The sequence below is a fragment of the Synchiropus splendidus genome, chromosome 13, assembly GCF_027744825.2.
Source record: "Synchiropus splendidus isolate RoL2022-P1 chromosome 13, RoL_Sspl_1.0, whole genome shotgun sequence".
NCBI lineage: Eukaryota > Metazoa > Chordata > Actinopteri > Syngnathiformes > Callionymidae > Synchiropus > Synchiropus splendidus.
This window is the reverse complement of record NC_071346.1, coordinates 17,225,871-17,253,357: the sequence shown is the minus strand read 5'-3', so window position 1 is coordinate 17,253,357 and position 27,487 is coordinate 17,225,871. Positions and strand designations below refer to the sequence as shown.

At 43.2% G+C, this 27,487-nt stretch overlaps 10 non-coding genes across 10 annotated transcripts; 4 read left to right on the top strand and 6 right to left on the bottom strand.

The window, feature by feature from the left end:
* The first annotated feature begins 3,131 nt into the window (after positions 1-3,131).
* On the top strand, positions 3,132-3,203 carry trnad-guc (transfer RNA aspartic acid (anticodon GUC)). Its single transcript has one exon. It is a non-coding gene; the product is annotated as a tRNA-Asp (tRNA).
* A 438-nt stretch (positions 3,204-3,641) lies between these two features.
* Positions 3,642-3,712, bottom strand: trnag-gcc (transfer RNA glycine (anticodon GCC)). The gene has a single exon. It is a non-coding gene; the product is annotated as a tRNA-Gly (tRNA).
* A 4,058-nt stretch (positions 3,713-7,770) lies between these two features.
* trnad-guc (transfer RNA aspartic acid (anticodon GUC)) lies at positions 7,771-7,842 on the top strand. The gene has a single exon. It is a non-coding gene; the product is annotated as a tRNA-Asp (tRNA).
* Positions 7,843-8,277: 435 nt separating this feature from the next.
* trnag-gcc (transfer RNA glycine (anticodon GCC)) lies at positions 8,278-8,348 on the bottom strand. Its single transcript has one exon. It is a non-coding gene; the product is annotated as a tRNA-Gly (tRNA).
* Positions 8,349-11,645: 3,297 nt separating this feature from the next.
* Positions 11,646-11,716, bottom strand: trnag-gcc (transfer RNA glycine (anticodon GCC)). The gene has a single exon. It is a non-coding gene; the product is annotated as a tRNA-Gly (tRNA).
* Positions 11,717-15,774: 4,058 nt separating this feature from the next.
* trnad-guc (transfer RNA aspartic acid (anticodon GUC)) lies at positions 15,775-15,846 on the top strand. Its single transcript has one exon. It is a non-coding gene; the product is annotated as a tRNA-Asp (tRNA).
* Positions 15,847-16,284: 438 nt separating this feature from the next.
* On the bottom strand, positions 16,285-16,355 carry trnag-gcc (transfer RNA glycine (anticodon GCC)). The gene has a single exon. It is a non-coding gene; the product is annotated as a tRNA-Gly (tRNA).
* Positions 16,356-20,413: 4,058 nt separating this feature from the next.
* On the top strand, positions 20,414-20,485 carry trnad-guc (transfer RNA aspartic acid (anticodon GUC)). The gene has a single exon. It is a non-coding gene; the product is annotated as a tRNA-Asp (tRNA).
* Positions 20,486-20,920: 435 nt separating this feature from the next.
* trnag-gcc (transfer RNA glycine (anticodon GCC)) lies at positions 20,921-20,991 on the bottom strand. The gene has a single exon. It is a non-coding gene; the product is annotated as a tRNA-Gly (tRNA).
* A 3,297-nt stretch (positions 20,992-24,288) lies between these two features.
* Positions 24,289-24,359, bottom strand: trnag-gcc (transfer RNA glycine (anticodon GCC)). The gene has a single exon. It is a non-coding gene; the product is annotated as a tRNA-Gly (tRNA).
* Between the last annotated feature and the right edge of the window lie 3,128 nt (positions 24,360-27,487).

Sequence of the window (27,487 nt, the reverse complement as noted above, 5' to 3'; positions counted from 1 at the left end):
AACTGTGTTCTTCAAACTACAGTCCACTCAATGGTCTTCTGCTGGAAGATTCCCACTGGTGAGTGTTGTGGTCCTGTGATCTATTTTGGTGGTGATGTGCAAGTCTAGAAGTGTCCAGCAAGGAGAAACAAAGAAACGAGTCGACCAGATGATTGAGTTACTTTGGTTACTCGAACTGAAGCATTGGCTTGTTTTTCTGTACTCAGTAAGTGCTTCCTGTTGGGGTAACTTTGGCAACCAGTGTCCACTTCCATTCACTATTCTCCACAGTCAACAATTTCCCTGAATTTAGTATTGTATTGTAGTGTAGATCCATGCACTATCACTGTCCTGTTGGAATATCCTCAAGTGGAGTCACTCATGATAACTACTTCACATAAGTGCTCCCTTTTGGGGTTGTTTCTTCTGGGGCCTTTCCAACAGGATACTGAGAGCTGAGCAGATGATGTCAAGAATAAAGTCACATTTGTCATATTCAAGGTGACTAGATGATTTCAGCCTTCTCTTGACCCAATCTGAGCTCTTCCTTTCAACTTTCAAGAAGTTACTCAATTGCCAAAACCATTCGCTGTGACTACACACTGTTACTTTCAAGCCAGGCCTCTGTCATTACCCTAACTTTAGCATTCACTAGTTTATCCAATGCAGTAAGTGCTACTTGTTGGGGTGATTATACCAGGCAAAACTACAACCTGGAAGTAAAGATTTTTTGACAAATGTCTCCTTGAGACGTCCTCAAATGGAGTCACTCATGATCGGTTATTTCCATAAGTGCTCCCATTTGGGGTTGTTTCTTCTGGGGCTTCTTCAACTGAAGACTGAAAGCTGAAGAGATGCTCTTTTGACAAAATCTGTCACCAACACAACCCAGACAGCAGCACAGACTTGCTTCCTTGATGCAGTAAGTGCTTCCTGTTGGGGTAATGTTGGGGACAACTGCCACCATGAGTCAGAAGGGTCCATGGCATGTTCCGTGGTTGTAAATCACAGTCATCAGTCTATGCATTCTAATGAACGACTCATCAATGTCTGGGAGCATCAGCGAATGGCCAGAGTGTCTATTGTTCTCGAGATACCTTGACTTCAAAACAAGGATACTCCTGAATCCCAGCTATGGAAACTTCATGAATAAAAGGTGGAGTTACTGTTCCTTGGCTGAACAAATGGTCTAAAAAGAAGCCCTCAATATTGGACCACTGCACTTCCAGAGTGACATGGTTGAGTCACTGAAGCACCTCAGGAATAGGAGAAACCTCAGGATTTGCCCAACTGTGTTCTTCAAACTACAGTCCACTGAATGGTCTTCTGCTGGAAGATTCCCACTGGTGAGTGTTGTGGTCCTGTGATCTATTTTGGTGGTGATGTACAAGTCTAGAAGTGTCCAGCAAGGAGAAACAAAGAAACGAGTTGACCAGATGATAGAGTTACTTTGGTTACTCGAACTGAAGCATTGGCTTGTTTTTCTGTTCTCAGTAAGTGCTTCCTGTTGGGGTAACTTTGGCAACCAGTGTCCACTTCCATTCACTATTCTCCACAGTCAACAATTTCCCTGAATTTAGTATTGTATTGTAGTGTAGATCCATGCACTATCACTGTCCTGTTGGAATATCCTCAAGTGGAGTCACTCATGATAACTACTTCACATAAGTGCTCCCTTTTGGGGTTGTTTCTTCTGGGGCCTTTCCAACAGAATACTGAGAGCTGAGCAGATGATGTCAAGAATAAAGTCACATTTGTCATATTCAAGGTGACTAGATGATTTCAGCCTTCTCTTGACCCAATCTGAGCTCTTCCTTTCAACTTTCAAGAAGTTACTCAATTGCCAAAACCATTCGCTGTGACTACACACTGTTACTTTCAAGCCAGGCCTCTGTCATTACCCTAACTTTAGCATTCACTAGATTATCCAATGCAGTAAGTGCTACTTGTTGGGGTGATTATACCAGGCAAAACTACAACCTGGAAGTAAAGATTTTTTGACAAATGTCTCCTTGAGACGTCCTCAAATGGAGTCACTCATGATCGGTTATTTCCATAAGTGCTCCCATTTGGGGTTGTTTCTTCTGGGGCTTCTTCAACTGAAGACTGAAAGCTGAAGAGATGCTCTTTTGACAAAATCTGTCACCAACACAACCCAGACAGCAGCACAGACTTGCTTCCTTGATGCAGTAAGTGCTTCCTGTTGGGGTAATGTTGGGGACAACTGCCACCATGAGTCAGAAGGGTCCATGGCATGTTCCGTGGTTGTAAATCACAGTCATCAGTCTATGCATTCTAATGAACGACTCATCAATGTCTGGGAGCATCAGCGAATGGCCAGAGTGTCTATTGTTCTCGAGATACCTTGACTTCAAAACAAGGATACTCCTGAATCCCAGCTATGGAAACTTCATGAATAAAAGGTGGAGTTACTGTTCCTTGGCTGAACAAATGGTCTAAAAAGAAGCCCTCAATATTGGACCACTGCACTTCCAGAGTGACATGGTTGAGTCACTGAAGCACCTCAGGAATAGGAGAAACCTCAGGATGTGCCCAACTGTGTTCTTCAAACTACAGTCCATTGAATGGTCTTCTGCTGGAAGATTCCCACTGGTGAGTGTTGTGGTCCTGTGATCTATTTTTGGTGGTGATGTACAAGTCTAGAAGTGTCCAGCAAGGAGAAACAAAGAAACGAGTCGACCAGATGATAGAGTTACTTTGGTTACTCGAACTGAAGCATTGACTTGTTTTTCTGTACTCAGTAAGTGCTTCCTGTTGGGGTAACTTTGGCAACCAGTGTCCACTTCCATTCACTATTCTCCACAGTCAACAATTTCCCTGAATTTAGTATTGTAGTGGAGATCCATGCACTATCACTGTCCTGTTGGAATATCCTCAAGTGGAGTCACTCATGAAAACTACTTCCCATAAGTGCTCCCTTTTGGGGTTGTTTCTTCTGGGGCCTTTCCAACAGAATACTGAGAGCTGAGAAGATGATGTCAAGAATGGCCACACAACTGAATTGTACAGAGGTATTGGCCAAATGATTGATTTTGAACAAGTCTGTTGCTTCACACTGGAAAACCTTCCCTTAAAGCGATACTTGGACCAGCTGAGATTCACATACCTCTGTAGAAAACAACACTTTCAAGTCCTCGTTAGTATAGTGGACAGTATCTCCGCCTGTCACGCGGAAGACCGGGGTTCGATTCCCCGACGGGGAGTATCTCTTCTTTTCTTCACATATGTCGGTAAAGGACGCGGCTGACATTCCACCGGACACCACCCAAAGATGGTTCACTCGTCTGGCAGTGCAATGGAGTCGAAAGAAGCTTGTGATAGACAATTGCGGCATTTTCCACTTTACTCCAATTCATGAGAAAATTTTGGTTTCCTTCAAGTCTAGTCTCTGTCACAACCCTAACATTTGGAATATAGACCACTTCTATTGCAGTGATGGATATTTGCTTGGGTGATTCTGCAAGGCAGGCAGGCTCTCAATGTGAGCGTTGGCTTTCATGCTTTTTGCCACCTCGTAATATTCTGAAACTTGGTCAAATGGTCAAAAGCCTCACATGTGAACTCCAAGTGTCAGCAACACAACCCAGAGTTGCGTTGTGCAATACGTCCTCTGTGTTGCAAACAACAAACTATTTGACAAATGCATTGGCCGGGAATCGAACCCGGGTCCCCCGCGTGGCAGGCGTGAATTCTCCCACTGAACCACCAATGCTTCTGATGGAATGATTCGTTTTCTTTTTTTTTTTTTTAAACGCACTTGCATCTCCTTGGTGAGATGAAATTTTCACACCGGAAAACATTCCCTAAACTCGATAGTTGGATCGGCTGCGATTCACATACCTCTGTCACAACAAAGTTGTGCCAAACTTTTTGGGCATTTCCCACTTTGCTCCAATTGACGGGAAAGATTTTGTTTCCTTCAAATCAAGCCTCTGTCACAACCATTACTTTTGGAAAATATGCCACTTCCAATGTTCAAGAGCCTCACATGTTGACAACAAGTCGAACACAAAGTGTCAGCAACACAACTCAGAGTTGCGTTCCTTTGTGTAGTACGTGCTCCCTATTGCAAACAACAAACAACTCAGAGAATGAATTAGCCGGGAATGGATGCGGGATGTCCCACTTTCCCAAGAAAAGAAAGCATCCAAGCCATTCCACTGGATTTTTTTCTTGTCCAGATGCTAACTTTTGGTGAGGGGCAAGTCGATCAATTTGGGGGAAAACAAATCCAAATTTAGTCATTGCAAATTACAAACTTCATGTTTCATGAATGCAACAAAAATATATGTATATCTGTTAAATTCCTTTGTAAACCGATTTGGATGTAGTCCTTTGCAACTCATAAGTGTGAATGTAAATCAGAATCATTAGTCTGTGCATTCTAATGAACGACTCATCAATGTTTGGGAGCATCAGCGAATGGCCAGAGTGTCTATTGTTCTAGAGAAACCTTGACTTCAAAACAAGGATACTCCTGAATCCCAGCTATTGAAACTTCATGAATAAAAGGTGGAGTTACTGTTGCTGAACAACTGGTCTAAAAAGAAGCCCTCAATATTGGACCACTGCACTTCCAGAGTGACATGGTGGAGTCACCGAAGCACCTCAGGAATAGGAGAAACCTCAGGATTTGCCCAACTGTGTTCTTCAAACTACAGTCCACTCAATGGTCTTCTGCTGGAAGATTCCCACTGGTGAGTGTTGTGGTCCTGTGATCTATTTTGGTGGTGATGTGCAAGTCTAGAAGTGTCCAGCAAGGAGAAACAAAGAAACGAGTCGACCAGATGATTGAGTTACTTTGGTTACTCGAACTGAAGCATTGGCTTGTTTTTCTGTACTCAGTAAGTGCTTCCTGTTGGGGTAACTTTGGCAACCAGTGTCCACTTCCATTCACTATTCTCCACAGTCAACAATTTCCCTGAATTTAGTATTGTATTGTAGTGTAGATCCATGCACTATCACTGTCCTGTTGGAATATCCTCAAGTGGAGTCACTCATGATAACTACTTCACATAAGTGCTCCCTTTTGGGGTTGTTTCTTCTGGGGCCTTTCCAACAGGATACTGAGAGCTGAGCAGATGATGTCAAGAATAAAGTCACATTTGTCATATTCAAGGTGACTAGATGATTTCAGCCTTCTCTTGACCCAATCTGAGCTCTTCCTTTCAACTTTCAAGAAGTTACTCAATTGCCAAAACCATTCGCTGTGACTACACACTGTTACTTTCAAGCCAGGCCTCTGTCATTACCCTAACTTTAGCATTCACTAGTTTATCCAATGCAGTAAGTGCTACTTGTTGGGGTGATTATACCAGGCAAAACTACAACCTGGAAGTAAAGATTTTTTGACAAATGTCTCCTTGAGACGTCCTCAAATGGAGTCACTCATGATCGGTTATTTCCATAAGTGCTCCCATTTGGGGTTGTTTCTTCTGGGGCTTCTTCAACTGAAGACTGAAAGCTGAAGAGATGCTCTTTTGACAAAATCTGTCACCAACACAACCCAGACAGCAGCACAGACTTGCTTCCTTGATGCAGTAAGTGCTTCCTGTTGGGGTAATGTTGGGGACAACTGCCACCATGAGTCAGAAGGGTCCATGGCATGTTCCGTGGTTGTAAATCACAGTCATCAGTCTATGCATTCTAATGAACGACTCATCAATGTCTGGGAGCATCAGCGAATGGCCAGAGTGTCTATTGTTCTCGAGATACCTTGACTTCAAAACAAGGATACTCCTGAATCCCAGCTATGGAAACTTCATGAATAAAAGGTGGAGTTACTGTTCCTTGGCTGAACAAATGGTCTAAAAAGAAGCCCTCAATATTGGACCACTGCACTTCCAGAGTGACATGGTTGAGTCACTGAAGCACCTCAGGAATAGGAGAAACCTCAGGATTTGCCCAACTGTGTTCTTCAAACTACAGTCCACTGAATGGTCTTCTGCTGGAAGATTCCCACTGGTGAGTGTTGTGGTCCTGTGATCTATTTTGGTGGTGATGTACAAGTCTAGAAGTGTCCAGCAAGGAGAAACAAAGAAACGAGTTGACCAGATGATAGAGTTACTTTGGTTACTCGAACTGAAGCATTGGCTTGTTTTTCTGTTCTCAGTAAGTGCTTCCTGTTGGGGTAACTTTGGCAACCAGTGTCCACTTCCATTCACTATTCTCCACAGTCAACAATTTCCCTGAATTTAGTATTGTATTGTAGTGTAGATCCATGCACTATCACTGTCCTGTTGGAATATCCTCAAGTGGAGTCACTCATGATAACTACTTCACATAAGTGCTCCCTTTTGGGGTTGTTTCTTCTGGGGCCTTTCCAACAGAATACTGAGAGCTGAGCAGATGATGTCAAGAATAAAGTCACATTTGTCATATTCAAGGTGACTAGATGATTTCAGCCTTCTCTTGACCCAATCTGAGCTCTTCCTTTCAACTTTCAAGAAGTTACTCAATTGCCAAAACCATTCGCTGTGACTACACACTGTTACTTTCAAGCCAGGCCTCTGTCATTACCCTAACTTTAGCATTCACTAGATTATCCAATGCAGTAAGTGCTACTTGTTGGGGTGATTATACCAGGCAAAACTACAACCTGGAAGTAAAGATTTTTTGACAAATGTCTCCTTGAGACGTCCTCAAATGGAGTCACTCATGATCGGTTATTTCCATAAGTGCTCCCATTTGGGGTTGTTTCTTCTGGGGCTTCTTCAACTGAAGACTGAAAGCTGAAGAGATGCTCTTTTGACAAAATCTGTCACCAACACAACCCAGACAGCAGCACAGACTTGCTTCCTTGATGCAGTAAGTGCTTCCTGTTGGGGTAATGTTGGGGACAACTGCCACCATGAGTCAGAAGGGTCCATGGCATGTTCCGTGGTTGTAAATCACAGTCATCAGTCTATGCATTCTAATGAACGACTCATCAATGTCTGGGAGCATCAGCGAATGGCCAGAGTGTCTATTGTTCTCGAGATACCTTGACTTCAAAACAAGGATACTCCTGAATCCCAGCTATGGAAACTTCATGAATAAAAGGTGGAGTTACTGTTCCTTGGCTGAACAAATGGTCTAAAAAGAAGCCCTCAATATTGGACCACTGCACTTCCAGAGTGACATGGTTGAGTCACTGAAGCACCTCAGGAATAGGAGAAACCTCAGGATGTGCCCAACTGTGTTCTTCAAACTACAGTCCATTGAATGGTCTTCTGCTGGAAGATTCCCACTGGTGAGTGTTGTGGTCCTGTGATCTATTTTTGGTGGTGATGTACAAGTCTAGAAGTGTCCAGCAAGGAGAAACAAAGAAACGAGTCGACCAGATGATAGAGTTACTTTGGTTACTCGAACTGAAGCATTGACTTGTTTTTCTGTACTCAGTAAGTGCTTCCTGTTGGGGTAACTTTGGCAACCAGTGTCCACTTCCATTCACTATTCTCCACAGTCAACAATTTCCCTGAATTTAGTATTGTAGTGGAGATCCATGCACTATCACTGTCCTGTTGGAATATCCTCAAGTGGAGTCACTCATGAAAACTACTTCCCATAAGTGCTCCCTTTTGGGGTTGTTTCTTCTGGGGCCTTTCCAACAGAATACTGAGAGCTGAGAAGATGATGTCAAGAATGGCCACACAACTGAATTGTACAGAGGTATTGGCCAAATGATTGATTTTGAACAAGTCTGTTGCTTCACACTGGAAAACCTTCCCTTAAAGCGATACTTGGACCAGCTGAGATTCACATACCTCTGTAGAAAACAACACTTTCAAGTCCTCGTTAGTATAGTGGACAGTATCTCCGCCTGTCACGCGGAAGACCGGGGTTCGATTCCCCGACGGGGAGTATCTCTTCTTTTCTTCACATATGTCGGTAAAGGACGCGGCTGACATTCCACCGGACACCACCCAAAGATGGTTCACTCGTCTGGCAGTGCAATGGAGTCGAAAGAAGCTTGTGATAGACAATTGCGGCATTTTCCACTTTACTCCAATTCATGAGAAAATTTTGGTTTCCTTCAAGTCTAGTCTCTGTCACAACCCTAACATTTGGAATATAGACCACTTCTATTGCAGTGATGGATATTTGCTTGGGTGATTCTGCAAGGCAGGCAGGCTCTCAATGTGAGCGTTGGCTTTCATGCTTTTTGCCACCTCGTAATATTCTGAAACTTGCAATGGTCAAAAGCCTCACATGTGAACTCCAAGTGTCAGCAACACAACCCAGAGTTGCGTTGTGCAATACGTCCTCTGTGTTGCAAACAACAAACTATTTGACAAATGCATTGGCCGGGAATCGAACCCGGGTCCCCCGCGTGGCAGGCGTGAATTCTCCCACTGAACCACCAATGCTTCTGATGGAATGATTCGTTTTCTTTTTTTTTTTTTTAAACGCACTTGCATCTCCTTGGTGAGATGAAATTTTCACACCGGAAAACATTCCCTAAACTCGATAGTTGGATCGGCTGCGATTCACATACCTCTGTCACAACAAAGTTGTGCCAAACTTTTTGGGCATTTCCCACTTTGCTCCAATTGACGGGAAAGATTTTGTTTCCTTCAAATCAAGCCTCTGTCACAACCATTACTTTTGGAAAATATGCCACTTCCAATGTTCAAGAGCCTCACATGTTGACAACAAGTCGAACACAAAGTGTCAGCAACACAACTCAGAGTTGCGTTCCTTTGTGTAGTACGTGCTCCCTATTGCAAACAACAAACAACTCAGAGAATGCATTAGCCGGGAATGGATGCGGGATGTCCCACTTTCCCAAGAAAAGAAAGCATCCAAGCCATTCCACTGGATTTTTTTCTTGTCCAGATGCTAACTTTTGGTGAGGGGCAAGTCGATCAATTTGGGGGAAAACAAATCCAAATTTAGTCATTGCAAATTACAAACTTCATGTTTCATGAATGCAACAAAAATATATGTATATCTGTTAAATTCCTTTGTAAACCGATTTGGATGTAGTCCTTTGCAACTCATAAGTGTGAATGTAAATCAGAATCATTAGTCTGTGCATTCTAATGAACGACTCATCAATGTTTGGGAGCATCAGCGAATGGCCAGAGTGTCTATTGTTCTAGAGAAACCTTGACTTCAAAACAAGGATACTCCTGAATCCCAGCTATTGAAACTTCATGAATAAAAGGTGGAGTTACTGTTGCTGAACAACTGGTCTAAAAAGAAGCCCTCAATATTGGACCACTGCACTTCCAGAGTGACATGGTGGAGTCACCGAAGCACCTCAGGAATAGGAGAAACCTCAGGATTTGCCCAACTGTGTTCTTCAAACTACAGTCCACTGAATGGTCTTCTGCTGGAAGATTCCCACTGGTGAGTGTTGTGGTCCTGTGATCTATTTTGGTGGTGATGTGCAAGTCTAGAAGTGTCCAGCAAGGAGAAACAAAGAAACGAGTCGACCAGATGATTGAGTTACTTTGGTTACTCGAACTGAAGCATTGGCTTGTTTTTCTGTACTCAGTAAGTGCTTCCTGTTGGGGTAACTTTGGCAACCAGTGTCCACTTCCATTCACTATTCTCCACAGTCAACAATTTCCCTGAATTTAGTATTGTATTGTAGTGTAGATCCATGCACTATCACTGTCCTGTTGGAATATCCTCAAGTGGAGTCACTCATGATAACTACTTCACATAAGTGCTCCCTTTTGGGGTTGTTTCTTCTGGGGCCTTTCCAACAGAATACTGAGAGCTGAGCAGATGATGTCAAGAATAAAGTCACATTTGTCATATTCAAGGTGACTAGATGATTTCAGCCTTCTCTTGACCCAATCTGAGCTCTTCCTTTCAACTTTCAAGAAGTTACTCAATTGCCAAAACCATTCGCTGTGACTACACACTGTTACTTTCAAGCCAGGCCTCTGTCATTACCCTAACTTTAGCATTCACTAGATTATCCAATGCAGTAAGTGCTACTTGTTGGGGTGATTATACCAGGCAAAACTACAACCTGGAAGTAAAGATTTTTTGACAAATGTCTCCTTGAGACGTCCTCAAATGGAGTCACTCATGATCGGTTATTTCCATAAGTGCTCCCATTTGGGGTTGTTTCTTCTGGGGCTTCTTCAACTGAAGACTGAAAGCTGAAGAGATGCTCTTTTGACAAAATCTGTCACCAACACAACCCAGACAGCAGCACAGACTTGCTTCCTTGATGCAGTAAGTGCTTCCTGTTGGGGTAATGTTGGGGACAACTGCCACCATGAGTCAGAAGGGTCCATGGCATGTTCCGTGGTTGTAAATCACAGTCATCAGTCTATGCATTCTAATGAACGACTCATCAATGTCTGGGAGCATCAGCGAATGGCCAGAGTGTCTATTGTTCTCGAGATACCTTGACTTCAAAACAAGGATACTCCTGAATCCCAGCTATGGAAACTTCATGAATAAAAGGTGGAGTTACTGTTCCTTGGCTGAACAAATGGTCTAAAAAGAAGCCCTCAATATTGGACCACTGCACTTCCAGAGTGACATGGTTGAGTCACTGAAGCACCTCAGGAATAGGAGAAACCTCAGGATGTGCCCAACTGTGTTCTTCAAACTACAGTCCACTGAATGGTCTTCTGCTGGAAGATTCCCACTGGTGAGTGTTGTGGTCCTGTGATCTATTTTGGTGGTGATGTACAAGTCTAGAAGTGTCCAGCAAGGAGAAACAAAGAAACGAGTCGACCAGATGATAGAGTTACTTTGGTTACTCGAACTGAAGCATTGGCTTGTTTTTCTGTACTCAGTAAGTGCTTCCTGTTGGGGTAACTTTGGCAACCAGTGTCCACTTCCATTCACTATTCTTCACAGTCAACAATTTCCCTGAATTTAGTATTGTAGTGGAGATCCATGCACTATCACTGTCCTGTTGGAATATCCTCAAGTGGAGTCACTCATGATAACTACTTCCCATAAGTGCTCCCTTTTGGGGTTGTTTCTTCTGGGGCCTTTCCAACAGAATACTGAGAGCTGAGAAGATGATGTCAAGAATGGCCACACAACTGAATTGTACAGAGGTATTGACCAAATGATTGATTTTGAACAAGTCTGTTGCTTCACACTGGAAAACCTTCCCTTGAAGCGATACTTGGACCAGCTGAGATTCACATACCTCTGTAGAAAACAACACTTTCAAGTCCTCGTTAGTATAGTGGACAGTATCTCCGCCTGTCACGCGGAAGACCGGGGTTCGATTCCCCTACGGGGAGTATCTCTTCTTTTCTTCACATATGTCGGTAAAGGACGCGGCTGACATTCCACCGGACACCACCCAAAGATGGTTCACTCGTCTGGCAGTGCAATGGAGTCGAAAGAAGCTTGTGATAGACAATTGCGGCATTTTCCACTTTACTCCAATTCATGAGAAAATTTTGGTTTCCTTCAAGTCTAGTCTCTGTCACAACCCTAACATTTGGAATATAGACCACTTCTATTGCAGTGATGGATATTTGCTTGGGTGATTCTGCAAGGCAGGCAGGCTCTCAATGTGAGCGTTGGCTTTCATGCTTTTTGCCACCTCGTAATATTCTGAAACTTGCAATGGTCAAAAGCCTCACATGTGAACTCCAAGTGTCAGCAACACAACCCAGAGTTGCGTTGTGCAATACGTCCTCTGTGTTGCAAACAACAAACTATTTGACAAATGCATTGGCCGGGAATCGAACCCGGGTCCCCCGCGTGGCAGGCGTGAATTCTCCCACTGAACCACCAATGCTTCTGATGGAATGATTCGTTTTCTTTTTTTTTTTTTTAAACGCACTTGCATCTCCTTGGTGAGATGAAATTTTCACACCGGAAAACATTCCCTAAACTCGATAGTTGGATCGGCTGCGATTCACATACCTCTGTCACAACAAAGTTGTGCCAAACTTTTTGGGCATTTCCCACTTTGCTCCAATTGACGGGAAAGATTTTGTTTCCTTCAAATCAAGCCTCTGTCACAACCATTACTTTTGGAAAATATGCCACTTCCAATGTTCAAGAGCCTCACATGTTGACAACAAGTCGAACACAAAGTGTCAGCAACACAACTCAGAGTTGCGTTCCTTTGTGTAGTACGTGCTCCCTATTGCAAACAACAAAAAACTCAGAGAATGAATTAGCCGGGAATGGATGCGGGATGTCCCACTTTCCCAAGAAAAGAAAGCATCCAAGCCATTCCACTGGATTTTTTTCTTGTCCAGATGCTAACTTTTGGTGAGGGGCAAGTCGATCAATTTGGGGGAAAACAAATCCAAATTTAGTCATTGCAAATTACAAACTTCATGTTTCATGAATGCAACAAAAATATATGTATATCTGTTAAATTCCTTTGTAAACCGATTTGGATGTAGTCCTTTGCAACTCATAAGTGTGAATGTAAATCACAATCATCAGTCTGTGCATTCTAATGAACGACTCATCAATGTCTGGGAGCATCAGCGAATGGCCAGAGTGTCTATTGTTCTCGAGATACCTTGACTTCAAAACAAGGATACTCCTGAATCCCAGCTATTGAAACTTCATGAATAAAAGGTGGAGTTACTGTTGCTGATCAACTGGTCTAAAAAGAAGCCCTCAATATTGGACCACTGCACTTCCAGAGTGACATGGTTGAGTCACTGAAGCACCTCAGGAATAGGAGAAACCTCAGGATGTGCCCAACTGTGTTCTTCAAACTACAGTCCACTGAATGGTCTTCTGCTGGAAGATTCCCACTGGTGAGTGTTGTGGTCCCGTGATCTATTTTGGTGGTGATGTACAAGTCTAGAAGTGTCCAGCAAGGAGAAACAAAGAAACGAGTCGACCAGATGATAGAGTTACTTTGGTTACTCGAACTGAAGCATTGGCTTGTTTTTCTGTACTCAGTAAGTGCTTCCTGTTGGGGTAACTTTGGCAACCAGTGTCCACTTCCATTCACTATTCTCCACAGTCAACAATTTCCCTGAATTTAGTATTGTATTGTAGTGTAGATCCATGCACTATCACTGTCCTGTTGGAATATCCTCAAGTGGAGTCACTCATGATAACTACTTCACATAAGTGCTCCCTTTTGGGGTTGTTTCTTCTGGGGCCTTTCCAACAGAATACTGAGAGCTGAGCAGATGATGTCAAGAATAAAGTCACATTTGTCATATTCAAGGTGACTAGATGATTTCAGCCTTCTCTTGACCCAATCTGAGCTCTTCCTTTCAACTTTCAAGAAGTTACTCAATTGCCAAAACCATTCGCTGTGACTACACACTGTTACTTTCAAGCCAGGCCTCTGTCATTACCCTAACTTTAGCATTCACTAGATTATCCAATGCAGTAAGTGCTACTTGTTGGGGTGATTATACCAGGCAAAACTACAACCTGGAAGTAAAGATTTTTTGACAAATGTCTCCTTGAGACGTCCTCAAATGGAGTCACTCATGATCGGTTATTTCCATAAGTGCTCCCATTTGGGGTTGTTTCTTCTGGGGCTTCTTCAACTGAAGACTGAAAGCTGAAGAGATGCTCTTTTGACAAAATCTGTCACCAACACAACCCAGACAGCAGCACAGACTTGCTTCCTTGATGCAGTAAGTGCTTCCTGTTGGGGTAATGTTGGGGACAACTGCCACCATGAGTCAGAAGGGTCCATGGCATGTTCCGTGGTTGTAAATCACAGTCATCAGTCTATGCATTCTAATGAACGACTCATCAATGTCTGGGAGCATCAGCGAATGGCCAGAGTGTCTATTGTTCTCGAGATACCTTGACTTCAAAACAAGGATACTCCTGAATCCCAGCTATGGAAACTTCATGAATAAAAGGTGGAGTTACTGTTCCTTGGCTGAACAAATGGTCTAAAAAGAAGCCCTCAATATTGGACCACTGCACTTCCAGAGTGACATGGTGGAGTCACCGAAGCACCTCAGGAATAGGAGAAACCTCAGGATTTGCCCAACTGTGTTCTTCAAACTACAGTCCACTCAATGGTCTTCTGCTGGAAGATTCCCACTGGTGAGTGTTGTGGTCCTGTGATCTATTTTGGTGGTGATGTGCAAGTCTAGAAGTGTCCAGCAAGGAGAAACAAAGAAACGAGTCGACCAGATGATTGAGTTACTTTGGTTACTCGAACTGAAGCATTGGCTTGTTTTTCTGTACTCAGTAAGTGCTTCCTGTTGGGGTAACTTTGGCAACCAGTGTCCACTTCCATTCACTATTCTCCACAGTCAACAATTTCCCTGAATTTAGTATTGTATTGTAGTGTAGATCCATGCACTATCACTGTCCTGTTGGAATATCCTCAAGTGGAGTCACTCATGATAACTACTTCACATAAGTGCTCCCTTTTGGGGTTGTTTCTTCTGGGGCCTTTCCAACAGGATACTGAGAGCTGAGCAGATGATGTCAAGAATAAAGTCACATTTGTCATATTCAAGGTGACTAGATGATTTCAGCCTTCTCTTGACCCAATCTGAGCTCTTCCTTTCAACTTTCAAGAAGTTACTCAATTGCCAAAACCATTCGCTGTGACTACACACTGTTACTTTCAAGCCAGGCCTCTGTCATTACCCTAACTTTAGCATTCACTAGTTTATCCAATGCAGTAAGTGCTACTTGTTGGGGTGATTATACCAGGCAAAACTACAACCTGGAAGTAAAGATTTTTTGACAAATGTCTCCTTGAGACGTCCTCAAATGGAGTCACTCATGATCGGTTATTTCCATAAGTGCTCCCATTTGGGGTTGTTTCTTCTGGGGCTTCTTCAACTGAAGACTGAAAGCTGAAGAGATGCTCTTTTGACAAAATCTGTCACCAACACAACCCAGACAGCAGCACAGACTTGCTTCCTTGATGCAGTAAGTGCTTCCTGTTGGGGTAATGTTGGGGACAACTGCCACCATGAGTCAGAAGGGTCCATGGCATGTTCCGTGGTTGTAAATCACAGTCATCAGTCTATGCATTCTAATGAACGACTCATCAATGTCTGGGAGCATCAGCGAATGGCCAGAGTGTCTATTGTTCTCGAGATACCTTGACTTCAAAACAAGGATACTCCTGAATCCCAGCTATGGAAACTTCATGAATAAAAGGTGGAGTTACTGTTCCTTGGCTGAACAAATGGTCTAAAAAGAAGCCCTCAATATTGGACCACTGCACTTCCAGAGTGACATGGTTGAGTCACTGAAGCACCTCAGGAATAGGAGAAACCTCAGGATGTGCCCAACTGTGTTCTTCAAACTACAGTCCATTGAATGGTCTTCTGCTGGAAGATTCCCACTGGTGAGTGTTGTGGTCCTGTGATCTATTTTTGGTGGTGATGTACAAGTCTAGAAGTGTCCAGCAAGGAGAAACAAAGAAACGAGTCGACCAGATGATAGAGTTACTTTGGTTACTCGAACTGAAGCATTGACTTGTTTTTCTGTACTCAGTAAGTGCTTCCTGTTGGGGTAACTTTGGCAACCAGTGTCCACTTCCATTCACTATTCTCCACAGTCAACAATTTCCCTGAATTTAGTATTGTAGTGGAGATCCATGCACTATCACTGTCCTGTTGGAATATCCTCAAGTGGAGTCACTCATGAAAACTACTTCCCATAAGTGCTCCCTTTTGGGGTTGTTTCTTCTGGGGCCTTTCCAACAGAATACTGAGAGCTGAGAAGATGATGTCAAGAATGGCCACACAACTGAATTGTACAGAGGTATTGGCCAAATGATTGATTTTGAACAAGTCTGTTGCTTCACACTGGAAAACCTTCCCTTAAAGCGATACTTGGACCAGCTGAGATTCACATACCTCTGTAGAAAACAACACTTTCAAGTCCTCGTTAGTATAGTGGACAGTATCTCCGCCTGTCACGCGGAAGACCGGGGTTCGATTCCCCGACGGGGAGTATCTCTTCTTTTCTTCACATATGTCGGTAAAGGACGCGGCTGACATTCCACCGGACACCACCCAAAGATGGTTCACTCGTCTGGCAGTGCAATGGAGTCGAAAGAAGCTTGTGATAGACAATTGCGGCATTTTCCACTTTACTCCAATTCATGAGAAAATTTTGGTTTCCTTCAAGTCTAGTCTCTGTCACAACCCTAACATTTGGAATATAGACCACTTCTATTGCAGTGATGGATATTTGCTTGGGTGATTCTGCAAGGCAGGCAGGCTCTCAATGTGAGCGTTGGCTTTCATGCTTTTTGCCACCTCGTAATATTCTGAAACTTGGTCAAATGGTCAAAAGCCTCACATGTGAACTCCAAGTGTCAGCAACACAACCCAGAGTTGCGTTGTGCAATACGTCCTCTGTGTTGCAAACAACAAACTATTTGACAAATGCATTGGCCGGGAATCGAACCCGGGTCCCCCGCGTGGCAGGCGTGAATTCTCCCACTGAACCACCAATGCTTCTGATGGAATGATTCGTTTTCTTTTTTTTTTTTTTAAACGCACTTGCATCTCCTTGGTGAGATGAAATTTTCACACCGGAAAACATTCCCTAAACTCGATAGTTGGATCGGCTGCGATTCACATACCTCTGTCACAACAAAGTTGTGCCAAACTTTTTGGGCATTTCCCACTTTGCTCCAATTGACGGGAAAGATTTTGTTTCCTTCAAATCAAGCCTCTGTCACAACCATTACTTTTGGAAAATATGCCACTTCCAATGTTCAAGAGCCTCACATGTTGACAACAAGTCGAACACAAAGTGTCAGCAACACAACTCAGAGTTGCGTTCCTTTGTGTAGTACGTGCTCCCTATTGCAAACAACAAACAACTCAGAGAATGAATTAGCCGGGAATGGATGCGGGATGTCCCACTTTCCCAAGAAAAGAAAGCATCCAAGCCATTCCACTGGATTTTTTTCTTGTCCAGATGCTAACTTTTGGTGAGGGGCAAGTCGATCAATTTGGGGGAAAACAAATCCAAATTTAGTCATTGCAAATTACAAACTTCATGTTTCATGAATGCAACAAAAATATATGTATATCTGTTAAATTCCTTTGTAAACCGATTTGGATGTAGTCCTTTGCAACTCATAAGTGTGAATGTAAATCAGAATCATTAGTCTGTGCATTCTAATGAACGACTCATCAATGTTTGGGAGCATCAGCGAATGGCCAGAGTGTCTATTGTTCTAGAGAAACCTTGACTTCAAAACAAGGATACTCCTGAATCCCAGCTATTGAAACTTCATGAATAAAAGGTGGAGTTACTGTTGCTGAACAACTGGTCTAAAAAGAAGCCCTCAATATTGGACCACTGCACTTCCAGAGTGACATGGTGGAGTCACCGAAGCACCTCAGGAATAGGAGAAACCTCAGGATTTGCCCAACTGTGTTCTTCAAACTACAGTCCACTCAATGGTCTTCTGCTGGAAGATTCCCACTGGTGAGTGTTGTGGTCCTGTGATCTATTTTGGTGGTGATGTGCAAGTCTAGAAGTGTCCAGCAAGGAGAAACAAAGAAACGAGTCGACCAGATGATTGAGTTACTTTGGTTACTCGAACTGAAGCATTGGCTTGTTTTTCTGTACTCAGTAAGTGCTTCCTGTTGGGGTAACTTTGGCAACCAGTGTCCACTTCCATTCACTATTCTCCACAGTCAACAATTTCCCTGAATTTAGTATTGTATTGTAGTGTAGATCCATGCACTATCACTGTCCTGTTGGAATATCCTCAAGTGGAGTCACTCATGATAACTACTTCACATAAGTGCTCCCTTTTGGGGTTGTTTCTTCTGGGGCCTTTCCAACAGGATACTGAGAGCTGAGCAGATGATGTCAAGAATAAAGTCACATTTGTCATATTCAAGGTGACTAGATGATTTCAGCCTTCTCTTGACCCAATCTGAGCTCTTCCTTTCAACTTTCAAGAAGTTACTCAATTGCCAAAACCATTCGCTGTGACTACACACTGTTACTTTCAAGCCAGGCCTCTGTCATTACCCTAACTTTAGCATTCACTAGTTTATCCAATGCAGTAAGTGCTACTTGTTGGGGTGATTATACCAGGCAAAACTACAACCTGGAAGTAAAGATTTTTTGACAAATGTCTCCTTGAGACGTCCTCAAATGGAGTCACTCATGATCGGTTATTTCCATAAGTGCTCCCATTTGGGGTTGTTTCTTCTGGGGCTTCTTCAACTGAAGACTGAAAGCTGAAGAGATGCTCTTTTGACAAAATCTGTCACCAACACAACCCAGACAGCAGCACAGACTTGCTTCCTTGATGCAGTAAGTGCTTCCTGTTGGGGTAATGTTGGGGACAACTGCCACCATGAGTCAGAAGGGTCCATGGCATGTTCCGTGGTTGTAAATCACAGTCATCAGTCTATGCATTCTAATGAACGACTCATCAATGTCTGGGAGCATCAGCGAATGGCCAGAGTGTCTATTGTTCTCGAGATACCTTGACTTCAAAACAAGGATACTCCTGAATCCCAGCTATGGAAACTTCATGAATAAAAGGTGGAGTTACTGTTCCTTGGCTGAACAAATGGTCTAAAAAGAAGCCCTCAATATTGGACCACTGCACTTCCAGAGTGACATGGTTGAGTCACTGAAGCACCTCAGGAATAGGAGAAACCTCAGGATTTGCCCAACTGTGTTCTTCAAACTACAGTCCACTGAATGGTCTTCTGCTGGAAGATTCCCACTGGTGAGTGTTGTGGTCCTGTGATCTATTTTGGTGGTGATGTACAAGTCTAGAAGTGTCCAGCAAGGAGAAACAAAGAAACGAGTTGACCAGATGATAGAGTTACTTTGGTTACTCGAACTGAAGCATTGGCTTGTTTTTCTGTTCTCAGTAAGTGCTTCCTGTTGGGGTAACTTTGGCAACCAGTGTCCACTTCCATTCACTATTCTCCACAGTCAACAATTTCCCTGAATTTAGTATTGTATTGTAGTGTAGATCCATGCACTATCACTGTCCTGTTGGAATATCCTCAAGTGGAGTCACTCATGATAACTACTTCACATAAGTGCTCCCTTTTGGGGTTGTTTCTTCTGGGGCCTTTCCAACAGAATACTGAGAGCTGAGCAGATGATGTCAAGAATAAAGTCACATTTGTCATATTCAAGGTGACTAGATGATTTCAGCCTTCTCTTGACCCAATCTGAGCTCTTCCTTTCAACTTTCAAGAAGTTACTCAATTGCCAAAACCATTCGCTGTGACTACACACTGTTACTTTCAAGCCAGGCCTCTGTCATTACCCTAACTTTAGCATTCACTAGATTATCCAATGCAGTAAGTGCTACTTGTTGGGGTGATTATACCAGGCAAAACTACAACCTGGAAGTAAAGATTTTTTGACAAATGTCTCCTTGAGACGTCCTCAAATGGAGTCACTCATGATCGGTTATTTCCATAAGTGCTCCCATTTGGGGTTGTTTCTTCTGGGGCTTCTTCAACTGAAGACTGAAAGCTGAAGAGATGCTCTTTTGACAAAATCTGTCACCAACACAACCCAGACAGCAGCACAGACTTGCTTCCTTGATGCAGTAAGTGCTTCCTGTTGGGGTAATGTTGGGGACAACTGCCACCATGAGTCAGAAGGGTCCATGGCATGTTCCGTGGTTGTAAATCACAGTCATCAGTCTATGCATTCTAATGAACGACTCATCAATGTCTGGGAGCATCAGCGAATGGCCAGAGTGTCTATTGTTCTCGAGATACCTTGACTTCAAAACAAGGATACTCCTGAATCCCAGCTATGGAAACTTCATGAATAAAAGGTGGAGTTACTGTTCCTTGGCTGAACAAATGGTCTAAAAAGAAGCCCTCAATATTGGACCACTGCACTTCCAGAGTGACATGGTTGAGTCACTGAAGCACCTCAGGAATAGGAGAAACCTCAGGATGTGCCCAACTGTGTTCTTCAAACTACAGTCCATTGAATGGTCTTCTGCTGGAAGATTCCCACTGGTGAGTGTTGTGGTCCTGTGATCTATTTTTGGTGGTGATGTACAAGTCTAGAAGTGTCCAGCAAGGAGAAACAAAGAAACGAGTCGACCAGATGATAGAGTTACTTTGGTTACTCGAACTGAAGCATTGACTTGTTTTTCTGTACTCAGTAAGTGCTTCCTGTTGGGGTAACTTTGGCAACCAGTGTCCACTTCCATTCACTATTCTCCACAGTCAACAATTTCCCTGAATTTAGTATTGTAGTGGAGATCCATGCACTATCACTGTCCTGTTGGAATATCCTCAAGTGGAGTCACTCATGAAAACTACTTCCCATAAGTGCTCCCTTTTGGGGTTGTTTCTTCTGGGGCCTTTCCAACAGAATACTGAGAGCTGAGAAGATGATGTCAAGAATGGCCACACAACTGAATTGTACAGAGGTATTGGCCAAATGATTGATTTTGAACAAGTCTGTTGCTTCACACTGGAAAACCTTCCCTTAAAGCGATACTTGGACCAGCTGAGATTCACATACCTCTGTAGAAAACAACACTTTCAAGTCCTCGTTAGTATAGTGGACAGTATCTCCGCCTGTCACGCGGAAGACCGGGGTTCGATTCCCCGACGGGGAGTATCTCTTCTTTTCTTCACATATGTCGGTAAAGGACGCGGCTGACATTCCACCGGACACCACCCAAAGATGGTTCACTCGTCTGGCAGTGCAATGGAGTCGAAAGAAGCTTGTGATAGACAATTGCGGCATTTTCCACTTTACTCCAATTCATGAGAAAATTTTGGTTTCCTTCAAGTCTAGTCTCTGTCACAACCCTAACATTTGGAATATAGACCACTTCTATTGCAGTGATGGATATTTGCTTGGGTGATTCTGCAAGGCAGGCAGGCTCTCAATGTGAGCGTTGGCTTTCATGCTTTTTGCCACCTCGTAATATTCTGAAACTTGCAATGGTCAAAAGCCTCACATGTGAACTCCAAGTGTCAGCAACACAACCCAGAGTTGCGTTGTGCAATACGTCCTCTGTGTTGCAAACAACAAACTATTTGACAAATGCATTGGCCGGGAATCGAACCCGGGTCCCCCGCGTGGCAGGCGTGAATTCTCCCACTGAACCACCAATGCTTCTGATGGAATGATTCGTTTTCTTTTTTTTTTTTTTAAACGCACTTGCATCTCCTTGGTGAGATGAAATTTTCACACCGGAAAACATTCCCTAAACTCGATAGTTGGATCGGCTGCGATTCACATACCTCTGTCACAACAAAGTTGTGCCAAACTTTTTGGGCATTTCCCACTTTGCTCCAATTGACGGGAAAGATTTTGTTTCCTTCAAATCAAGCCTCTGTCACAACCATTACTTTTGGAAAATATGCCACTTCCAATGTTCAAGAGCCTCACATGTTGACAACAAGTCGAACACAAAGTGTCAGCAACACAACTCAGAGTTGCGTTCCTTTGTGTAGTACGTGCTCCCTATTGCAAACAACAAACAACTCAGAGAATGCATTAGCCGGGAATGGATGCGGGATGTCCCACTTTCCCAAGAAAAGAAAGCATCCAAGCCATTCCACTGGATTTTTTTCTTGTCCAGATGCTAACTTTTGGTGAGGGGCAAGTCGATCAATTTGGGGGAAAACAAATCCAAATTTAGTCATTGCAAATTACAAACTTCATGTTTCATGAATGCAACAAAAATATATGTATATCTGTTAAATTCCTTTGTAAACCGATTTGGATGTAGTCCTTTGCAACTCATAAGTGTGAATGTAAATCAGAATCATTAGTCTGTGCATTCTAATGAACGACTCATCAATGTTTGGGAGCATCAGCGAATGGCCAGAGTGTCTATTGTTCTAGAGAAACCTTGACTTCAAAACAAGGATACTCCTGAATCCCAGCTATTGAAACTTCATGAATAAAAGGTGGAGTTACTGTTGCTGAACAACTGGTCTAAAAAGAAGCCCTCAATATTGGACCACTGCACTTCCAGAGTGACATGGTGGAGTCACCGAAGCACCTCAGGAATAGGAGAAACCTCAGGATTTGCCCAACTGTGTTCTTCAAACTACAGTCCACTGAATGGTCTTCTGCTGGAAGATTCCCACTGGTGAGTGTTGTGGTCCTGTGATCTATTTTGGTGGTGATGTGCAAGTCTAGAAGTGTCCAGCAAGGAGAAACAAAGAAACGAGTCGACCAGATGATTGAGTTACTTTGGTTACTCGAACTGAAGCATTGGCTTGTTTTTCTGTACTCAGTAAGTGCTTCCTGTTGGGGTAACTTTGGCAACCAGTGTCCACTTCCATTCACTATTCTCCACAGTCAACAATTTCCCTGAATTTAGTATTGTATTGTAGTGTAGATCCATGCACTATCACTGTCCTGTTGGAATATCCTCAAGTGGAGTCACTCATGATAACTACTTCACATAAGTGCTCCCTTTTGGGGTTGTTTCTTCTGGGGCCTTTCCAACAGAATACTGAGAGCTGAGCAGATGATGTCAAGAATAAAGTCACATTTGTCATATTCAAGGTGACTAGATGATTTCAGCCTTCTCTTGACCCAATCTGAGCTCTTCCTTTCAACTTTCAAGAAGTTACTCAATTGCCAAAACCATTCGCTGTGACTACACACTGTTACTTTCAAGCCAGGCCTCTGTCATTACCCTAACTTTAGCATTCACTAGATTATCCAATGCAGTAAGTGCTACTTGTTGGGGTGATTATACCAGGCAAAACTACAACCTGGAAGTAAAGATTTTTTGACAAATGTCTCCTTGAGACGTCCTCAAATGGAGTCACTCATGATCGGTTATTTCCATAAGTGCTCCCATTTGGGGTTGTTTCTTCTGGGGCTTCTTCAACTGAAGACTGAAAGCTGAAGAGATGCTCTTTTGACAAAATCTGTCACCAACACAACCCAGACAGCAGCACAGACTTGCTTCCTTGATGCAGTAAGTGCTTCCTGTTGGGGTAATGTTGGGGACAACTGCCACCATGAGTCAGAAGGGTCCATGGCATGTTCCGTGGTTGTAAATCACAGTCATCAGTCTATGCATTCTAATGAACGACTCATCAATGTCTGGGAGCATCAGCGAATGGCCAGAGTGTCTATTGTTCTCGAGATACCTTGACTTCAAAACAAGGATACTCCTGAATCCCAGCTATGGAAACTTCATGAATAAAAGGTGGAGTTACTGTTCCTTGGCTGAACAAATGGTCTAAAAAGAAGCCCTCAATATTGGACCACTGCACTTCCAGAGTGACATGGTTGAGTCACTGAAGCACCTCAGGAATAGGAGAAACCTCAGGATGTGCCCAACTGTGTTCTTCAAACTACAGTCCACTGAATGGTCTTCTGCTGGAAGATTCCCACTGGTGAGTGTTGTGGTCCTGTGATCTATTTTGGTGGTGATGTACAAGTCTAGAAGTGTCCAGCAAGGAGAAACAAAGAAACGAGTCGACCAGATGATAGAGTTACTTTGGTTACTCGAACTGAAGCATTGGCTTGTTTTTCTGTACTCAGTAAGTGCTTCCTGTTGGGGTAACTTTGGCAACCAGTGTCCACTTCCATTCACTATTCTTCACAGTCAACAATTTCCCTGAATTTAGTATTGTAGTGGAGATCCATGCACTATCACTGTCCTGTTGGAATATCCTCAAGTGGAGTCACTCATGATAACTACTTCCCATAAGTGCTCCCTTTTGGGGTTGTTTCTTCTGGGGCCTTTCCAACAGAATACTGAGAGCTGAGAAGATGATGTCAAGAATGGCCACACAACTGAATTGTACAGAGGTATTGACCAAATGATTGATTTTGAACAAGTCTGTTGCTTCACACTGGAAAACCTTCCCTTGAAGCGATACTTGGACCAGCTGAGATTCACATACCTCTGTAGAAAACAACACTTTCAAGTCCTCGTTAGTATAGTGGACAGTATCTCCGCCTGTCACGCGGAAGACCGGGGTTCGATTCCCCTACGGGGAGTATCTCTTCTTTTCTTCACATATGTCGGTAAAGGACGCGGCTGACATTCCACCGGACACCACCCAAAGATGGTTCACTCGTCTGGCAGTGCAATGGAGTCGAAAGAAGCTTGTGATAGACAATTGCGGCATTTTCCACTTTACTCCAATTCATGAGAAAATTTTGGTTTCCTTCAAGTCTAGTCTCTGTCACAACCCTAACATTTGGAATATAGACCACTTCTATTGCAGTGATGGATATTTGCTTGGGTGATTCTGCAAGGCAGGCAGGCTCTCAATGTGAGCGTTGGCTTTCATGCTTTTTGCCACCTCGTAATATTCTGAAACTTGCAATGGTCAAAAGCCTCACATGTGAACTCCAAGTGTCAGCAACACAACCCAGAGTTGCGTTGTGCAATACGTCCTCTGTGTTGCAAACAACAAACTATTTGACAAATGCATTGGCCGGGAATCGAACCCGGGTCCCCCGCGTGGCAGGCGTGAATTCTCCCACTGAACCACCAATGCTTCTGATGGAATGATTCGTTTTCTTTTTTTTTTTTTTAAACGCACTTGCATCTCCTTGGTGAGATGAAATTTTCACACCGGAAAACATTCCCTAAACTCGATAGTTGGATCGGCTGCGATTCACATACCTCTGTCACAACAAAGTTGTGCCAAACTTTTTGGGCATTTCCCACTTTGCTCCAATTGACGGGAAAGATTTTGTTTCCTTCAAATCAAGCCTCTGTCACAACCATTACTTTTGGAAAATATGCCACTTCCAATGTTCAAGAGCCTCACATGTTGACAACAAGTCGAACACAAAGTGTCAGCAACACAACTCAGAGTTGCGTTCCTTTGTGTAGTACGTGCTCCCTATTGCAAACAACAAAAAACTCAGAGAATGAATTAGCCGGGAATGGATGCGGGATGTCCCACTTTCCCAAGAAAAGAAAGCATCCAAGCCATTCCACTGGATTTTTTTCTTGTCCAGATGCTAACTTTTGGTGAGGGGCAAGTCGATCAATTTGGGGGAAAACAAATCCAAATTTAGTCATTGCAAATTACAAACTTCATGTTTCATGAATGCAACAAAAATATATGTATATCTGTTAAATTCCTTTGTAAACCGATTTGGATGTAGTCCTTTGCAACTCATAAGTGTGAATGTAAATCACAATCATCAGTCTGTGCATTCTAATGAACGACTCATCAATGTCTGGGAGCATCAGCGAATGGCCAGAGTGTCTATTGTTCTCGAGATACCTTGACTTCAAAACAAGGATACTCCTGAATCCCAGCTATTGAAACTTCATGAATAAAAGGTGGAGTTACTGTTGCTGATCAACTGGTCTAAAAAGAAGCCCTCAATATTGGACCACTGCACTTCCAGAGTGACATGGTTGAGTCACTGAAGCACCTCAGGAATAGGAGAAACCTCAGGATGTGCCCAACTGTGTTCTTCAAACTACAGTCCACTGAATGGTCTTCTGCTGGAAGATTCCCACTGGTGAGTGTTGTGGTCCCGTGATCTATTTTGGTGGTGATGTACAAGTCTAGAAGTGTCCAGCAAGGAGAAACAAAGAAACGAGTCGACCAGATGATAGAGTTACTTTGGTTACTCGAACTGAAGCATTGGCTTGTTTTTCTGTACTCAGTAAGTGCTTCCTGTTGGGGTAACTTTGGCAACCAGTGTCCACTTCCATTCACTATTCTCCACAGTCAACAATTTCCCTGAATTTAGTATTGTATTGTAGTGTAGATCCATGCACTATCACTGTCCTGTTGGAATATCCTCAAGTGGAGTCACTCATGATAACTACTTCACATAAGTGCTCCCTTTTGGGGTTGTTTCTTCTGGGGCCTTTCCAACAGAATACTGAGAGCTGAGCAGATGATGTCAAGAATAAAGTCACATTTGTCATATTCAAGGTGACTAGATGATTTCAGCCTTCTCTTGACCCAATCTGAGCTCTTCCTTTCAACTTTCAAGAAGTTACTCAATTGCCAAAACCATTCGCTGTGACTACACACTGTTACTTTCAAGCCAGGCCTCTGTCATTACCCTAACTTTAGCATTCACTAGATTATCCAATGCAGTAAGTGCTACTTGTTGGGGTGATTATACCAGGCAAAACTACAACCTGGAAGTAAAGATTTTTTGACAAATGTCTCCTTGAGACGTCCTCAAATGGAGTCACTCATGATCGGTTATTTCCATAAGTGCTCCCATTTGGGGTTGTTTCTTCTGGGGCTTCTTCAACTGAAGACTGAAAGCTGAAGAGATGCTCTTTTGACAAAATCTGTCACCAACACAACCCAGACAGCAGCACAGACTTGCTTCCTTGATGCAGTAAGTGCTTCCTGTTGGGGTAATGTTGGGGACAACTGCCACCATGAGTCAGAAGGGTCCATGGCATGTTCCGTGGTTGTAAATCACAGTCATCAGTCTATGCATTCTAATGAACGACTCATCAATGTCTGGGAGCATCAGCGAATGGCCAGAGTGTCTATTGTTCTCGAGATACCTTGACTTCAAAACAAGGATACTCCTGAATCCCAGCTATGGAAACTTCATGAATAAAAGGTGGAGTTACTGTTCCTTGGCTGAACAAATGGTCTAAAAAGAAGCCCTCAATATTGGACCACTGCACTTCCAGAGTGACATGGTGGAGTCACCGAAGCACCTCAGGAATAGGAGAAACCTCAGGATTTGCCCAACTGTGTTCTTCAAACTACAGTCCACTCAATGGTCTTCTGCTGGAAGATTCCCACTGGTGAGTGTTGTGGTCCTGTGATCTATTTTGGTGGTGATGTGCAAGTCTAGAAGTGTCCAGCAAGGAGAAACAAAGAAACGAGTCGACCAGATGATTGAGTTACTTTGGTTACTCGAACTGAAGCATTGGCTTGTTTTTCTGTACTCAGTAAGTGCTTCCTGTTGGGGTAACTTTGGCAACCAGTGTCCACTTCCATTCACTATTCTCCACAGTCAACAATTTCCCTGAATTTAGTATTGTATTGTAGTGTAGATCCATGCACTATCACTGTCCTGTTGGAATATCCTCAAGTGGAGTCACTCATGATAACTACTTCACATAAGTGCTCCCTTTTGGGGTTGTTTCTTCTGGGGCCTTTCCAACAGGATACTGAGAGCTGAGCAGATGATGTCAAGAATAAAGTCACATTTGTCATATTCAAGGTGACTAGATGATTTCAGCCTTCTCTTGACCCAATCTGAGCTCTTCCTTTCAACTTTCAAGAAGTTACTCAATTGCCAAAACCATTCGCTGTGACTACACACTGTTACTTTCAAGCCAGGCCTCTGTCATTACCCTAACTTTAGCATTCACTAGTTTATCCAATGCAGTAAGTGCTACTTGTTGGGGTGATTATACCAGGCAAAACTACAACCTGGAAGTAAAGATTTTTTGACAAATGTCTCCTTGAGACGTCCTCAAATGGAGTCACTCATGATCGGTTATTTCCATAAGTGCTCCCATTTGGGGTTGTTTCTTCTGGGGCTTCTTCAACTGAAGACTGAAAGCTGAAGAGATGCTCTTTTGACAAAATCTGTCACCAACACAACCCAGACAGCAGCACAGACTTGCTTCCTTGATGCAGTAAGTGCTTCCTGTTGGGGTAATGTTGGGGAC